We start from the raw sequence: 18,438 nt of genomic DNA on the forward strand, positions 1-18,438 counted from the left end.
TTTTTTTTTTTTTTTTTTTTTGGTACCAGGGATTGAACTCGGGTCCTTGTGCTTGCAAGGCAGGCCACCGAACTACTGAGCTAAATCCCCGGCCCAAGTATCATTCTTACTTAAAGCTAAAACTGCACATGGTGAAATGAATCAATAATTTATTTTTCTGATAAATAATTGAAGGCTTTATTTGGAATATTGGATGTCCACTTATAAAAGACTGAAGAATGCAATGACAACAAACATCTCATAGAGTCACTCCTCAAATAGAACTGTCAGGGGTCCTATATATTTGAGGCTGTTTTTTCTTAGCTCATCTAAGTGTTTCTTATTTTCTGCTACAAATTTGAATCTGCAAACAAATGTTTGTGATTTAATATATGCTCTGGTTGTTTTATGTACATTTTCCATCTAACTGGCTGCTGTATCCCAATAGACACTGTCTGTGGTTTCTAATAGTAGTGCTCATCTCTGTATTCATTCTTATCAGAAATTCCAGACTCATTTTCCTCAAAGCTGGATATGGAAAACCCAAGGTAAGTGCCTTTTCTTTCTTTGTAAAGTCCTTTAATAGAGGAAGCGTTTACTTCCTCCTTTCCTTCCCACACCAAGAACAGTACAAGAGATGCCTAATTGATGGATGGCATTCCAGAGTATTAAGTTGCTAAACTTTCATTGCACATTCAAGATAGTGAATCTGGGCCTGATGGTTCATGTCTGTAATCCCAGTACTCTGGGAGGCTGAGGCAAAAGCATTGCCAGTTCTAGCTGAGCCTGGGCAAGTAAGTGACTTAGCAAGAATCTGTCTCAAAATAAAGAATAAAAGAAAGGGCTGGAGATGTACCTCAGTGTGAAAGCCTTGGTTTAAGAAAAATGATTAGAGGGCTTCCTCCGGGAAATCATGGTGACCACCCTAACTGTGTTCTAATGACCATTAAGGATTCTCAGTCAACAGCCTTGGGTGAAGGTCAACAACACCATTTCAACTAGTTAAAAATAGTGTTTCTCCCCATGCCTCAGTGCCAGAGCTTGTGCTAAACCATCCACAGGGCATCTCTTACCTGGCAATTCTTTGCCCTGGGCCCTGAGAATTTCCACCCATCAGCCAATTACAGCCCAAATATGAATCAGGGCCCAGTGCAGTCCTTGCCTTCTTGGAGTCTCCCATTATGAGGCTCTAAAATATCTTCCAGTCTTCTGCGATCAGATGGATTTAAAATTACTGTGTAGTTTAGGCCATTTTAATGACTGTATCTCAGGATGGCTTATAAACGCCATAAGTGAGACTACATTTTTTCTCAATGGTATCCCCAGGGTCCAGGAGAGGCCCTGTCACAGGTTACATGGTAGTCAGTAAATGCTTTCTCTTTCCTCTGCCTTTACTCACCAGCTCAATTCCAGCCTCTTACCCACTTAATACAGGAAAGTCTACAGGGCAAGGCAGGAGATTGCTTTTCTTATTTTTAAACCAAGTGAGAGGTGCATGTTTTTAATTTTTTTACTTTTAAAATAGAAATGGATAATCATTTAAACATTTCAGGGTACAAAATATCTTTCAGAAAAAAAAGTTCATGAAATCCCACTTTTTAACATGTTTCTTTATATCTGGAGTTTTCTGTACTTGCATACCACTTGCTGGGGTATTGTTTGATACATCAGAATATATATTTAAATCTTTCACCTATAGTAAGACTCGTGAAAAGTGTTTCAAAATATCCATGCAACTCATCGCTCAGTAAATGGAGTTCAACCTTCATCTGGCCAAAAAAAAAAAAAAAAAAAAAAAAAAAAAAAAAAAAAAAAAAAAACCCTAAAAAAAAAAAAAAAAAAAAAAACAAACAAACAAATAAAAAAAAAAAACCCTGAAAACAACAGTGAATGATAGAACAAAATACTCTCAAGTTGATATTACTGGGGAGAGTTGCAGAAAATATAACAGAAAAGAAAAGAAAACTGTAGCACTCACTTCGGCACCACATATACTAAAATTGGAACGATGCAGAGAAGATTAGCATGGCCCCTGCACAAGAATGACACGCAAATTGGTGAAGCACTCCATATTTCTGTGCCAGTACCTGGATCCACACTGCAGAGGCACAGGTGGTCATAAAGGCCATTTTACTGAGATCCACAAAACAAAAGTGAAAAATTTCAATAAAGGCACACCAGACTTCATACTTGGTATGTAAAAGGGATCACCACGTTCCATCAGAACCTGGACTATCTTCAGGGGAAGGGCAGCTGCAACCTGCTGTAGAACCTTGCAGCATTTAACCCTGCAGGAGGTCAGGGAGCTCAACTTGGGCCGTGCAGGCAGAATTCAACCTGAATCTCAGGGGTCTGTCATTGGCTAGCTGGGACTGATTGACTTAATCTACAAATTGCTGCCCACATTGTCTATTGTGACAGCAGAGATATACTATATAAAGGAGACATTTCAATTTTTTTTCTTTATTTGCCTCTTCTTTATAATTGTTAATATTTACTTTTAGAATTTTATTTTTTCCCACTCTTCAAATTTTTCTTTCTTCTTTTTTCCACTCAATCTCTTGCTCCCTGATATTGCTCTTCATCTCCCTTTTTGTCTCTGTTTCCACCCTAATTTGGATTTCTTCCTTCTTTTTCTTTTCTTCTCTCTTTTTCCTTCTCTCAAGTGTCATTATTTTCAAAGGAAACTGAGTACAATTTATAGCTTCCCTATTACTGTTAAATTGTTCTCCTCTTGTCTTTGTCCTTGCACTCTGTCTTTTCCTCTTGTCTTCAACAGTTTCCCAGAGTTTGTGTGATCATCCTGTGTCTTCTGGCTTCACGTGAAACCTTCTTCTATCCTTCTACCTATTCCTCTCCACCCAACTCCTTCTAAGTCCCCATCCTAAAGGGTAAAGTTGCTATATTGAAGAGTTTATTTACTATAAACATATTTTTGGCTGGTCCTTTTTATTTAATTCATATGGTTAAAGGTAAAATATCAATAACTATGACAAATTTGTCAATTTCTAAGCTGTATGTGATGCTGTTGTGTTGCTGATTGTCTCAATTGGGCTAAAGGGTTATGATTACTTTGATCAGTTGTGCTTCCTGATATTATGAAAATGAGATGTCTCTGAGTCATTAGAGACTCAAAACCTAAAGAGCAGCTATATCAGGAAAAACAAAGTACTAACCCAGGAATCAAACCAAGGACTGTATGAACAACAAAAATAAAAATGAGAAAATAATTAAGCAAGGCACAAATACACTTCTAGCTCACCAACAGCAAATTCAAAGGGAAACAAGGTGGAAAAGTCTGACAATCAACCACCAGGACACCCTGAACTCACAACACAGGAAGTAACAAAACAGATCAATCAGACTCTAGAAAAATTTAAAACAGAAATAATTTCCCTGATAGCAACACAGATGGTGAGCACAATGAAAGACATGATTAGAGACTGTAGAACAGAAACAGACAAAAAAATAGATGAGTTCAGGACCATGATATAGGCCATGAATGACAATCATGGGAAAGAAATGGAATCCATGAAACATTCAAATGGATATCCAAGAGATTTAAAAAAAATCTATAGAAAGCATTCGCAGCAAAATGAAAAATGTGAAGATAGGATTTCAGATATAGAAGATAGGACTGTGGTCAGTGACCATGAAGAGGGATCTCTTAAAAAGAGTAAGGGATCACAAGAACTCAATCTGACAACTCCTAGATGATATAAAGAAGAATAATATAAGACTGATAGGAATCCATGAAGTAGCAGAAGAAAGTTCAAATGACATAAAAAAAAATGTTCACAGAATTAATGTCAGAAAACTTTGCTAACAGAGGGGAAGAATTTGAAATACAGATAAGTGGGGCATACAGGACTCCAACTAGCCATCATAAAAAAAAAAAATCTATATCTTGACATATAATAGTCAAGATCCTGGAAACCCAACAGAAGAACAAAATATTGTAAGCAGTTAGAGAAAAGAAACAAATCACATGCAAAGTCCATCAGAATCATAGCAGACTTTTCAACGCAAACGTTCAGGTCAAGGAGAGCCTGGAGTGAGGTATTTCAAACCCTAAAATAAAACAACCTCCAGTTTAGACTGATGTATCCTGTAAAACTCTCTTTGCAGAGCCGGGGAGTTACCTCAGTGGTTCTGATGCATGCCTTGCAAGCACAAGGAGTTTGATCCCCAGTACAACAAAACAAAACAAAACAAAACAAAAAACAAAAACTCTCTTTTAAAATGGATGGGGAAATAAAGCACTTCCATGACAAAGAACACCTGAGAAACTTCATGAATAATAAACCAGCCTCCAAACAATTCTCAACAATACCCTAGAAAAAGACAATGAAGGTCATAAAACCATTAGGCCCAACAGCAAATCCATTAGGCAAGGCAAAAAGGGGGGGGTGTTAAAAAGGCCCAACTACATGACAATGATAAGTTAGAATATATCAGGTATACCCATCAATATTAATTGCCTCAATTGACCAATCAAAAGAAATAGATTGGCAGAATGGATTAAGAATCAAAATCTAACAATATGTTGTACACAAGAAACACACCTAGCTCAAAAAGAAACTCACAGACTGAAAGTAAAGGATGGAAAACAGTTCTCCATGTGACAGGAGCCCAGAAAAAAGTGGGGGTCACTAGCTCTCTTATTTGCAGATAAATTTCAAACCAAAATTAATTAAGAAAGACAAAGTCACTACATCCTTGTAAACAGAACAATCCAAGAGGAAGAGATGACAATCATAAATATATATGTGCTAAATACAAATGCCCCCAACTATACAAAACAAATATTAAGGGACATGAAAACCAAATAGGCAATAATATAATAGTAGAGAGGGACCTAAATACCCCACTGTCACAAATAAACAGATCATCTAGAAGAAAAAAATCAACAATGAAATACTAGCACTGAACCAAGTTTATGAACAACTGGACTTAATAAATAGGCCACATACAAGCTCATAGAACATGTTTAAATAAATACAAAGGAATTGAAGTTATCCTATGTATATTATCAGACCATAAGCACAATTAAGCTGGAGATCAATAGCATAAGAAATAGGAAGAATTTCATAAACACACAGAAATTGAATAACACTCTCCTGAACAATCAATGGGCTACAGAGGAAATTAAAGAAGAAATTAGTCAGTTTTTACAAATAAATGATAATACCAATACAACATACAGGAACCTATGGGACACAATGAAATCAGTTCTACCTGGAAAATTCTTAGCAGTGAATGCCCACACTAGAAAAACAGAGCAAGCTCAAATAAACAACTTAATGAAGAATCCTAAGCTCCCAGAAAAGGAAGAGCAAGACAAATGCAAACCTCATACAAGGGAGGAAATTATAAAGATCAGAGCAGGAATCAATGAAATGAAGACTAAGAGAATGATTCAAAAAAAAATCAATGAATCGAAGAGTTGGTTTTTTGAAAGAATAAATAAAATGGATAAACCTTTAGCCATCCTTGTCAAAAAAAGGAAAGAAAAGGCTCAGATCCATGCAATTAGGAATGAAAAAGGTGAAGTCACCACAGATGCAGCAGAAATCTAGAGGATCATCAACACCTACTTCAAAAACCTGTACTCTTTTTTTTTTGGTACCAGGGATCGAACTCTGGTCCTTGCACTTGCGAGGCAGGCCACTGAACCACTGAGTTAAATCCCCGGCCTTAACACCTACTTCAAAAACCTGTACTCTAATAAAATGGAAAATATAGAAGAAATGGACAGATTTCTACATACATATAAATTACGAGAGTTGAACAAAGAAGATAAAAAATTCTAAACACCCCAATTACAATCAGTGAAATTGAAAATGCAATTAAAAATTTACCAACAAAGAAAAGCCCAGGTCCTGATGGCTTAACTGCTGAATTCTGCAAGACATTTAGAGAAGAACTATTGCCACTACTCTTTAAACTTTTCAATGAAATCAAAAGGAAATCAATACTTTCAAATTCATTCCTGGAAACATGTGTTACTTTGATTCCAAAACCAGGGAAAGGCACAACTAAAAAAAGAGAACCACAAGCCAATCTTCCTAATGAGCATAGATGCAAAAATCCTCAATAAGATACTGACAAACAGAATTCTGAGGGTCATCAAGAAGATCAAACACCCTGACCAAGTTGAATTTATTCCAGGGATGCAAGGATGGTTCAACATACATAAATCAATAAATGTAATATACTATATTAACAGAGTGAAGGACACAATTCATATGATCATCTCAATGGATGCAGAAAAAGCATTCAACAAAATTCAACACTCATTCATGGTAAAACCCCTGCAGAAAATTGGAAGAGATGGTCTTTATCTCAACTTGACAAAGGCTATCTATGAAAAACCAAGAGCCAACATCACATTAAATGACTAAAAACTGAAAATCTTCATGTTAAAATCAGGAACAAGACAAAGAGGTCCACTATCACCATTCCTGTTCAATATAGTTCTGGAAACATTAGCCACAGCAATTAGACATGAGAAAGAAATTAAAACAATAAAGATAGGAAAGGAAGAAGTTAAATTGTCATTATTTGCTGACGATATGATACTCTATATAGAAGACCCAAAAAAACTCCACCAAAAGACTTCTAGACTTAATTGACACTTTCAGCAGAGTAGCTGGATACAAGGTCAACACTCAAAAATCAATAGCCTTCTTGTACACAAATAACAGAATCACTGAGAGAGAAATTAGGAAAACAATTCCTTTTACAATAGCATCCAAAAAATGAAGTATCTAGGAAGCAATCTAACAAAGTAAGCCAAAGACCTCTACACTGAAAGCTACAGTACTCTGAAAAAAGAGACAGAAGACAATATAAGAAAATGGGAAGATATCCCTTGCTCCTGGGTAGGAAGAAACAACAGCGAAAATGGCCATACTTCCAAAACTGCTATACAGATTCAAGGCAATCCCAATTGAAATTACAACAGTATATTTCACAGAAGTAGAGAAAACAATCCAAAGATTCATTTGGAACAAAAAGAGACCTAGAATAGCAAAAGAAATTCTAGACAACAGAGACACAGCAATGGGTATCACAATTCCAACTTGAAACTATACTACAAAGCCACTGTATTAAAAACAGAATTATACTGGCAAAGAAAAAGACCTGAGGATCAGTGGCATAAATTGGAAGATACAGAAACAACTCCAGATGTACTCAGCTACCTCATCTTTAACAAAGGTACCAACCATCCTCACTGGAGGCAAGATATCTTCTTTAATAAATTGTGTTGGAAAAACTGGATTTCAACCTGCCAAAGATTAAAACTAGACCCTTATCTTTCACCATGCACTAAACTCAAATCCAAGTGGATTAAAATCTAAATATTAAAACAGAAACACTTAACTTGCAGGATGATAAATTAGGGAGAATTCTTGAAGACATTGGCATAGGAAAAGACTTTATGAACAGATGCTCAGTAACACAGGGACTATCACATAGAATCAACAACTGGGCTCTATTAAAAAGCTTCTGCACTGCAAGAGAAACCACCGACAGAGCTAAGAGACAACCTACAATGTGAGAAAATTTTTTTACCAGCTGCTCCTCAGACAAAGGACTATTATCTAGAATATGTAAAGAACTCAAAAAAAACAGGCCCCCAAATATAAAGACCTGATTAAAAAATGGGTATCTGAAATGAGCAGACATTTCTCAGACAAACAAGTAAAGGCAGTAAATAAATACATGAAAAAATGTTCAACATCAGTGGTCATTCTAGAGATGTAGGTTAAAAACAACATTGAGATTCCACCTCACCCCAGAGGAAAACGGCTGTTATAAATAAATCAACCAATAACAATTGCTGGCGGGGTTGTGGGGAGAAAGGAACCCTTCTCTATTGTTGGGAGTGCAGACTGGTGCAACCACTGTGGAAATCTATATGGAGATACCTCAAACAACTAGGATTAGAGGCTCCATTTGACCCAGCTATCCTTCTGCTGGGTATCTTTCCAAAAGAATAAAAAGAATCATACCACAGTGATATATTCTCACCTATGTTTATAGCAGCACAATTTGTAATAGCTAAAATTTGAAACAGCCCAACTGCCCATCAATTGGAGTCTGGATAAAGAAGATGTAGTTTTTCTATAAAATGGAGTACTACTCAGCCATAAAGAATGAGAAACTAGAGTCATCATAGGAAAATGGATGCATATTGAGGACATACTCTTAAGTGAAATAAATAGGACACACATGTGTAAATACCAAATAGTTTTTCTGGTGTGAAAAACTAAAAGTGTAAATAAGATCCAAATTGTATAACTGATAATGTAAGATAGGAAGAAAATGGCTAAAGGGAAGTGGAAAGGGTAGGGAAAAGAAAAAATAAGAGAAAAGGAAAAATGGAAACAAAGTCTTTTCAAATAGTGGAGGGGGTGCAGGGAGGGCAGGGGTATGGGGAAAATATGAGAACCAGGATCTGTCATGTAAAGATACAAGATCGCAATGATGAATGTAACTGTACTGTATACCTAAGAAGTACTAATAAACTGAATGATAAGAAAAAAAAAAGAAAACGTAACACAGGAAGAATAACACAGAAAAATGTTTTAAGGTATGAATGATCCACAAATATTACTGAAAGGAGTAGAAGACAAACTTATAAACAACAACTCCTAGCCAAGCCAACAAAACCAGAAAAAAATCTCTGCTATGTTATTACATTAACTTTGTAAGCACATTCAAAAACTGTGAAGAAAAGTGATTACTCTATAATTATAAAAAATAATTCAAGGATATATATTCACATTATTATATACATATATATTCACATTATTTCTTAAGTATTAAGATAAAATTAGAGTTTGAAATTCAGGGATAATCAGGGAATTACTTTTGGTTCCTAAGAAATAACATGACATTTTATGATAATCTCATTTTGGTTGCTTCTTATTCTTATTCTTATTCTTTACAATATAGAAAGATGCTGACTTTGGCATTTAAGTATAAAGGATTGATGTATAGAACTTATGTTTTATTGAAGGTGACATTAATTTATAAAATTCTAAACCTTATGCCAATTACTACAAGATATTAATGAGCTTGAAGTTGAATACTTTTTCAATGGTTATATAAAAGTAAACTATGGGACTTGTGTTAAAGCTACTCCAATTCAGGGCTTACATTTTTAGGAACTTGTGTTTTAATTGCTTACAAGTTTCTGAATCTAAAATCAGAGGCTTCTCTTTCTACAGTTCTCTACCCAAAATGATAGAACAAGTTCATTGAAATCTTCTCTATGAGATTTCCTGTACCATTAGCATTGGGAAACATGAAAAATATAATAGGGGAAGGTAATTACAAGTGGATAGAGATTTGCTATTGATCTCTTCTAAAAGGATGTTTATATAATTTCACTTTAGATGTTAACCAGTATTTGACGGAACGGTCTTTTCCTGATACAGCCCAGAGCTCACATGCTCTGAATATTAGCAAGTCTCATTTCTCTAAGATGGAAAACTGCAACAGAAGGGAGATGTCTAAAAATAGCCTGTCTCTCACAAAAAGTTTGCTTTCTACCATCTGACTGTAGGACACAGTCTTCATTAGGGTACAAATGTATTATTATAATGGAATGATCTGGTCTCTGTTTCCATGTTGTATCATTCTCATAGTCTACCACATGTTAGATAAAAATACATTCGAAACAAATGAAAATAAGTGTTAGTGGCTGATAAGAAGATTCAATTTCCCATAAGTTTCAGCTTGCTTTATTCATTTCAGATATGGTATTCAAAAATATCATTTAATATGTCTGAAATTTTTTATTTTGATAACCTAGGAGGATTTCTGGACTACCATTTCCTGATACATCAATGTATAAGGAATCTTGTAATTTAAGTTTGGAATATAAGGAACTATACTATTGGGGAAAGGACCTTGAACTGAGGGAAGGCAGAAGTAGACACAACAAAGAGGGATGTTTAGAATAATAGTAGTATTATTGATGCACAACCTAAACATATCTTCGGGGCTTTAATATCCAGTCAAAACAAAAACTCAAAAGAATCTTTCTCTTGTATATTTAAACAGCTTGTGATTATGTTACATCATATGAATAACGCGCAATCAACCATTTAGTGAACACCTATTTGACAGGAGTGGTATTTAGCAATGAGTTTAGAGCTATGGCTGTTATTGGGGGCAACTCTGCTTCCTGGGAAATCTCAATGTATGGACACCCTTTTGATGTCATAACTGGAAGAGAAGTGGCACTGGCATCTACTGGATAGGAGTCAGGGATTCTACTAAACATCCTACAACACAAAAGACGGTCCCCACAACATGAATTATCCAGCCCCAAATGTCAAAAATGTCAAGTTTGAGAAATGGTGGGTAGAGAATGAATACTTTTTAAAGAAGTGACTATTTGTTCCAGTTAGGAGAGTCAGATCCCTAAATTGTGACAGTTCAGGTTGGAGTGGAACAGGAGAGTCAGCTGGAATGACGAAAGGAAGGGATGAAATGAGACACAGAAGCTTAGTAGCTGTGGGGGAAGCAAGTGAGAAAGCAAGGAATGCAAGGCAATTCGGGGTATCCAGTTTTGGAGACTCAGTAGTGATTTAACAGATGAGGAAAGGAACGTCGGAGAACCAGAACAGATAGAAAGAAAAGTTTGCAAAACATACACCTGGAAGAGATTGAGTAACATTTAAATAGAGCCAATTGCTAAAAGGGATTTAAATAGCAATAACTAGTCATCAAATAACTTGAAGTTCTATACATTATTACAAGAAGTAATAATTACATGCCCCCTCTCACAATGTCACCAAGATGTCTGAAGCTGGGTAACAGATTTTTCTCCTTGAGGACAATTATATCCTCTGATGGTAATGCTTCCTCTACCACACCGGTATTATTCTCCAAAAAAACTTCACTTCTTAACTATCTTTTTATATGAATGCGTCATATCAAGTTGTGCTGACAAAAGTGGCATTTTATTGGAATCCAGGAACAGTTTAATATATTTGCCAAAGGTGTAAAGAATTTGGCTTCTTTCCTGCTACATGAACTAAATGGCATATTGTAAATATAATTATATGTAAATATATTGTATTTGTAAATATAATTGCATAATTATAAATGTACTTTAATATTAGCTATGAATTTTCAAGGTAGATCTAATTAATCAAGGCTATAAATTAAACTGAAATACTTATTACAAATATATGTACTACAAACACGTTCGCATAATTTATAAATAGCTATGTATATAAAGTCCTTATCTATAAAACATACAGAACTTCACTGCTATTGATTTCAAATAGAAACAAGACACTTGAATTCAGTGCACAGGAAGTAAATATGATATATGTACATTCCACAATCAGCTAACCTTTGTCAAATTCATTAAATTTTTAGAAGGAAAAGCAATATTCAGGATTCCAAACCTCAAATGGCAATGTTTCCAGAGCCAACTGTTTCCAGTTGTTAGCACTTACTTGTTAAGAAACAATTTGAAATTAATTTTAAGTGAAACTGGAACATGCTTTGGAAAAATTAAGGATGATAATTAAGCACAGTAATGAAAAAATGGCTTTCAGATTTCAGTCTTAATAAATAATATCAGATATTTCCCCTATTATACACATATATTAAAAAGTACAAATAAGTTCATAGTTAGAAGCAAGAGAGAAAATAATCAACAAGGTAAATTCATTTACGCAAGATAATTAATGACAACTGAGTAGCATTTCTTTCCCCAAAAAGAAAAGATTCATGGGGCATTTAATAATTTCATTTAATCCAAACTTCAATCAAAATCGAAGATGCTCTTCTCTACCAACTTCTAAATAAAAGCAATTTATGCGGTTGAGTTTGCTTTGCATGACTTGTTCAGTATGTACCAAGACAGTAAGAAAATAAAGATATTTTTAGGTGCCAACACTTGCCTCAAAACATCCTCTTTGAATGATACAGGTGCTCTTGGATCTGGGTGATAGGCATAATACCAGGCCTATGCTTTGTTGCAGTCATTAAATTTGCCCTGTTTGAGCAACACTTCTGATGAGTAAGCAGAAAACCATCTCTGGAAAAAAGCGTAAAAGTGCCAGTGTCCTGGGCACTCCAGCCAGCAAGGCAAGGAGGTCTCTGAGAAGGCAGGCGACACTGGATTCACACTCGGCCATAGAGTAGAAAGGGACTGAAGGAAGCTGTTTTTTGGGGTGCCTGGTGATCTATTGGTTTGGAGTTAGGAATACTGGTTTAGGCCAACATAGAATTAGAATTAGGTTTTAACGAAAGCACACTGGCAAAATCAGCTCTCCTTTGGACAAAGAGTAGGGCTAAGGAATGAATATAACTGTTCTAGAAGGCATTTTGCTGTACGCAGTTGACAGGCATACTGAATAATGAGAATTTTCTTCAAATGAGGCTGGCAAAGGAAGCCTTTCCAGCACTGTGTTTCTTCTCAGGGCCCATTTGCCTGCAGCTGAGGTACTATTACCAGTCGAATGTGGATGTAATGTAGCCATGTGACATCAGTATATTTCTATTTCTAGAGAGATAGTGGAGAAAAATCCTCCAGTGTAATCTTACCAGCGTGTGCTTACTAAAGAAGGAAAAGGGATTTTTTTTTCTCATTTTACTCATGGAGCTGCACAACTAGAGTTGGGGTAGGGGGAATAGTCTCTAAATTAAAGCCAAAAACAAACAAAAAAACAAACAAACAAAAAACTATTATTAGGAAACATTAGCTCACGTGCTTTCCTACTTCCAGAAACTAAAGAGTTTCAACAAATAATCCAGTTTGCTTAACTTGCTTTTCCAGACTTAGGCATCTGTCAAATCATTTCTCTTCCTCCCTTCAAGTACCAAAACAAAGTATTCACAACTATTTTTAAATAGGGGAAGATTTTAAACCAAGGATTGTGTCTTCAACTGCTTGCTTGGGTACAACGCTGTCTGTGCTGGGCATCACACAGCATTTAGCCAGGTTATTAGGAGATTACTAAACAGGCCACACTTGGCTACAGATATAATCAAAGGAGGTCCCATGGTTCCCAGGAAAGGCCATCCTCCTGTGAGTGCCAGGGAATTTCTCCCAGTATCAGCGAAAAGTAATTTAACCATGCCAGAGGCCTGCTGAATTTTTAAGAAATGTGTGTCCTGCTTTCTCAGACATATTGTTCTGATATTTCTCCCATAGGGGCAAAGTCTCTAAATAAATCCAAACTGACTTTTATTTGAAAAGAGCAAGTGTAGTTGGTATGTCCAGAAATTTAAGTCACAGGAACAATAAATTCTAGCACCTTGTTTTATCCAAACAAAGGAGACCACAAAGGACTGTTAATATTTATGAGTACCACAGACCCTTGGGTGAGCATTTTCCCAGAAGCACTGTAAGGTTCTAATGGACAGCATTGGTGTTCTACTGTCAGCTTATTAAACCTTAATAGCACTCAATAAGTGCTTTACACCAGGACAGCAAGTAACTCACCAACCTGGAAGCTGCCTGACTCTGCACCAAGCTCTAAGTAACCCCCCTTCAACTTCAGATTCTTAGATGGTGGTTTCTTCATTTAAATCCAGGTTGGCAAGATGAGGTCCCAGGCAGATCCCACCCACCATCTCTTTTTGTATTGCTGGTAAATGAAGAGTGTCTTTTAGACTTTTAAACAGTTGACAAGAAATTAAAACAAGAATATTTTGTAATACATAAAAACTATATAAAACAAAAAATTGAAATTGCAGTGTCCATGAAATTACATTGGAAAGCAGTCACACCCATTCCCTTAAACACGATTTATGACTATTTTTTGCACTGCCTACAAATATTTTGAATTAAAAAACTATAAGAAAAGACCTATTATCTATGACTTCAGAGAAAATTTGCAAATCCAAATGAAAGACTGTCATTTTCACGTTTTTACAGGCTCCAAAATGTATTACTGTTAGTTTGTAGGGTTCTTGGTCATCCTCTCTAGCCACTGGTCAGAGTTGATCATTTCCTGCATCACTGGGAAAATATGCACAGAAAGCTCAGGGTGGGCTAAACAGGATCAAGAGTACAAAAAAAAAAAAAAAAAAGATGCTTTTAGGAAGCTCAGGATTAACCTAGGCATTACTATATATAACTAAACAGTGATATGATAGATTTGTCCTCACTAACAGAACTTGTAGATCAACATGACCATTGTTCCCTTCAAAGAAAACACTATGAAATCTGTCGCAAAGAATCTCCCAGTGCTCAAAACATGTTTGGAGTGGAATTTTGAGACTGCCTTCAGAACCTCTCTTTTAATTATATTTTCAATAGTTTCAATGATGCCAAATCTTGATCCATTAAATTTTAATTGATTCATTTTTTCAATCTTAATTCATACAGAACTACAGTCAAGGGCAAAAAAGAGAGAAGCACACTGCCTAGAATAGAAGGTGACCTCAGTAAACATAACTGAAATGAATTGAGCTCATTGTATATAAAGTGAGGCTAATGCGATTTAAAAGAGTAAAAACTAGCTGAAGACACACACAGCTATCTGTCTTCTGTGTCCCTAAGGGGATATACCGTAAGTCTTTCTATTTTCTTTTTTCCTTTAGTCCTTAAATATTACCAGCTTTCTGGATTTTTACATGATTTTTCTTCATCCCTACACCAGCCTCATTCTCCAATATCTAACTTGTCCTGGATCCTGTCGGGCATTTGATTGCTCACTCCTGATTCTATTGTAGCATCTCTTCTCCATCTTTCCTAGCAATTCTGATCAATATGTCCAAACAACCAGCTATATCCACAAAATTTTTATCACAAATAGTCCTCCATCTAATATGCCTTCCGAATTCAAAGATCTTTCTGGAAGAAGTGGCTATAAGGGATTCTATGTGCATAATATGGCAAGTCTCATGCCATACTACTCTGTCCAAGACAGAGCGCACAGTTGTAGCATACCAATAGCAAAGGTATCACTCCACAGGGAGGCACAGGGAGACAGTGATCTATGAAGCAGGACAGCAAAGGAACTCAGTCTGGCTGGATTCCATGTATTGAATTTAAGGAGAATTTATTTTAGCAGGCCAAGAAACAATTGTAAAAATAAAGGGAAAATAGAGAAAAAAGCCTAGGAAATAAAAGGTTAATAGGTAGGTTTATTGGAAAGTGACGTGTATCCTCAGAAAGAAATAGAGAGATGACCTATTTTCCACCCTGGAATAGAGGGAGGTGGTAAAATAACTGGTTTGTTAGATTTTCTATGATATCTTGTGACCAAGTTCCAGCTCTTTTTGCTGCTCAGCTGTGCACTATCAGGAAGGTTTCCTGTGCTTCCTTATATTACCATTCCTCACACTAATCTAATGGGTTCTCTTCACTGTAACTCGAGAAAGCCTGCATCCAAAGGAATGGAACTGATTCCCTTTCCATTGCACATTCTGGCCCTGACTTCAGGAGAAAGGAATTTTCACTACATTAGGAAGCACCAGTGCCTGTGCAGTCAGTGTCTGAATCTCAGGTGACTTCCCAAGAAGGCAATAAACACTTCAAATCTTTGATCAGCTTATACCAAAAGGGTTTCATAAACTTACAGCCACTTTTATTGAATGTATAAACTTAAGGAGTAAAAGGAGAACCTTAGGATTAATTTATAATACTTCTGAGAAAGGCAAGATTGCCTAAATTATCAGCTAGTTATCTGTACAGCAAATATATGTTGTCTCTAATTCTTACTGTCTACAAAATTCTTCATGTTTCTACTATGCTCAAACAACAAATTATTCATTTACAATGTCTGAAAGAGTACCAATGAAAGCATTTTATAGGTTTATACTGCTTCATATTCTATTAAAATATGAGGAAGCTAAGGGATAGCCAGTAGTAATTTTTTCATATGTTCATCAAATAAACACTTATAATATGCTTAGAACTGAAGACAAGATACTGCCTCCACTTTTGCAAAATTCATTGTGAAGAAGGAAGACATCTAAATAGAAGATAAAACAAAGCATACAAGAGGGACATTTTGTCCAGCCTGGGGTGGGCAGAGGGATGGTGTGTGAGGTGAGGCTGAAGGATGAGGTCTTTCCTGCCTCATAGGGACAGGACAATCTATATGATTTGATGAGCAACATATACCAGGGCATACAGACCAAAGGAGCGTCTTCACTGAGAGCTGAAGAGGCGACACTAGGATAGCAAATCCACTACATTTTCAAAGAATCCCTTTATTAAAATACAAATTCTTTCAGGAAGGTTTAAGCCTCAAGTTTGCCTAGGTAAAACCTTACTGCTAGCAATTGGTGGAGTAACAGACAGCAGGACTCCAAAAAAGAGGAAAGAAAAATTATTTCTTAGAAATTACTATTTTGTTCATTCTTGGCTGTGGATTTGTAGGAACTGGGGATGGGAAAACTAATCTTAACTAATGGAAATATCCAACCTATGTTATAGCTTAGGAAGGGCAAGTCACGGATATTTCTCCCTTTCTGCATTCTGTCTTCTTATTTCCATTTCTGTTTTCCATGCCTTGTCCTCCTCCCTATCCTCCATTAATATTAGATTTTGAATCTTTTAGGTTGAGGTAAATTCTAATTGAATACTACACATCATATTCTTCACTCACATGGTCTTCTCTTAAATTCAGTGAAGAAAGCTTGAATAACTCTATAAAAATGTCACTCCAATCCTACAAACATGACTCAAAATATGTTCATCAGCAATGAAAAATCTTTAGTAAATGTTGTTCATATTTTTATTTTTCTGTTTGATATTATAAAGTAATGTTTTATGTTATTACTTTGAGAAAAGTTTGTTTACTACTGAAATTGCACTGACTAAAAAATAACGAGTGATAAGATATATTTGAATGTACACTCCAGTAACATTAAATACAACCTCGTAATACGAAACACTTTTCACAAGTGGAAATTCTGAGGTTTTTTTTACCCTCTCATTGCTTAATTTACCCAATTCCAAACCAGTCTTTTGAGAGATCTTTAGACTGACTGACTGACTTCTAAAGCAATCTGACAAAAATAACTGGGAATTTCAGTGAGGATGAAGAACTACGTTCTGAAGAAGGGGCAGTCAGTAGACATAAGGGAGTTTCTCCCACACTTGCAGTGTGGGCCACTAGAAAAATAACTGAGCAAATCTTACATTTTCATTGCACTGAAAGGCAACTGGGAGAGGGGGAAAAAAACACCATTTTCTTGTAAAAGGTTCACTAGCTTATTACAACTTTCCTGGAATTTACCTTAAAGTTATTTGAATAGATCCACATTTTTTAAATGTCTAAATTACCAACTTTTGCAAATGTTCCAAATGCAACTTTTCCAAATTACTTTATAAAACATTTTCCAGAAGCAGGGACTAGGTGGATTTTCTCAGTGAACACAGTGTTTCTAGACAGACTGTGTTACAAATATTCACAATAACTATGTGAAGATGAATTGAACACTTTTAGGTTGTATGCTTATTTCATACACAATCATTTTAGATAAATTATAGATTGATTAAACTGAATTGTAGAACTATCCTATTTATACAGGGTTCTAAGCCTTTGCCACTCACTGGCCAGACTCTATACAAAGAAAACCTAGGAGAAATGAAGTGGTAGCAAATGCTTCAGAAGCTACTGATTTAAAGCAGTTGCCACAATGTGTGTAGTTAACATCTTTGGTTAACATAAGAAAAGTCGAGAGTTTTAAATTTGACCAGGAATACAAATAGGAAGCAATCATTATTTTTTTGTCATCATGCAATTAGATATAAGATATATCTTATTCTCTCTATATTAGAGGCATGAGAACTACAGCTCATCAATATTATAAGGAATCTGTACACACGTAGTATATGGTAGATCAAGGAACAAACCCTCATTGCCTTTATTTCAAAGTTTGCATTCCCTTCCACTCTGTCACAGCATTTCAAAATAGGAGCCTTAAGTGTCAAGAGTGAACAGTTCAGTGGTAGAGCACCCGCTTAGCATGTGTGAGGCACTGGGTTCCTTCTGCAGTGCACACAGACACACAAGTGAACACACACAATCAAAAGATATGTCTGAAGTTATAGATACATAAACTACTCTGATTTGATAATTACATCAATGTTGTATGCATATACTGAAATATCACACTATACAAATACAGAAATTACTACATATTAAAATATATACTTGAAAAAATCAAAGCAAATACTAGATGGTAACTTAATCAAGATAAGACTAATTCTCCAAATAGCTGACTGTAGTATTACAGGTGATTATAACTCGGTGTGAAATTATAATAATGCTACAAACTATTAAGAAGATGCTAATCTATTTTTAAAATGGTAAAGGTTTAAGACGCCATTTAAAATGGGTATTGAGGCCCTGAGGCTTTAGCTTAGTGGTTCCGGCGCCTGCCCCGCAAGCGCAAGGACCCAAGTTCGATCACCAGTACCAAAAAAAAAAAAAAAAAAAAAAAAAAAAAAAAAAAGGG

The 18,438-nt window shown here is 35.7% G+C and overlaps 1 protein-coding gene and 1 non-coding gene across 14 annotated transcripts in view; one reads left to right on the plus strand and one right to left on the minus strand.

Annotated features, from left to right (window-relative positions):
* The window catches only part of Nrxn1 (neurexin 1), a 986,324-nt gene that overhangs the window by 343,543 nt on the left and 624,343 nt on the right, over positions 1 to 18,438 (minus strand). The gene's annotated exons all lie outside the window — the stretch shown is intronic.
* On the plus strand, positions 1,947 to 2,056 carry LOC117286744. The gene has a single exon (XR_004517863.1). It is a non-coding gene; the product is annotated as a U6 spliceosomal RNA (small nuclear RNA).

Source organism: Fukomys damarensis, unplaced genomic scaffold (assembly GCF_012274545.1).
Source record: "Fukomys damarensis isolate Sample0158 unplaced genomic scaffold, DMR_v1.0_HiC HiC_scaffold_2, whole genome shotgun sequence".
Lineage (NCBI taxonomy): Eukaryota > Metazoa > Chordata > Mammalia > Rodentia > Bathyergidae > Fukomys > Fukomys damarensis.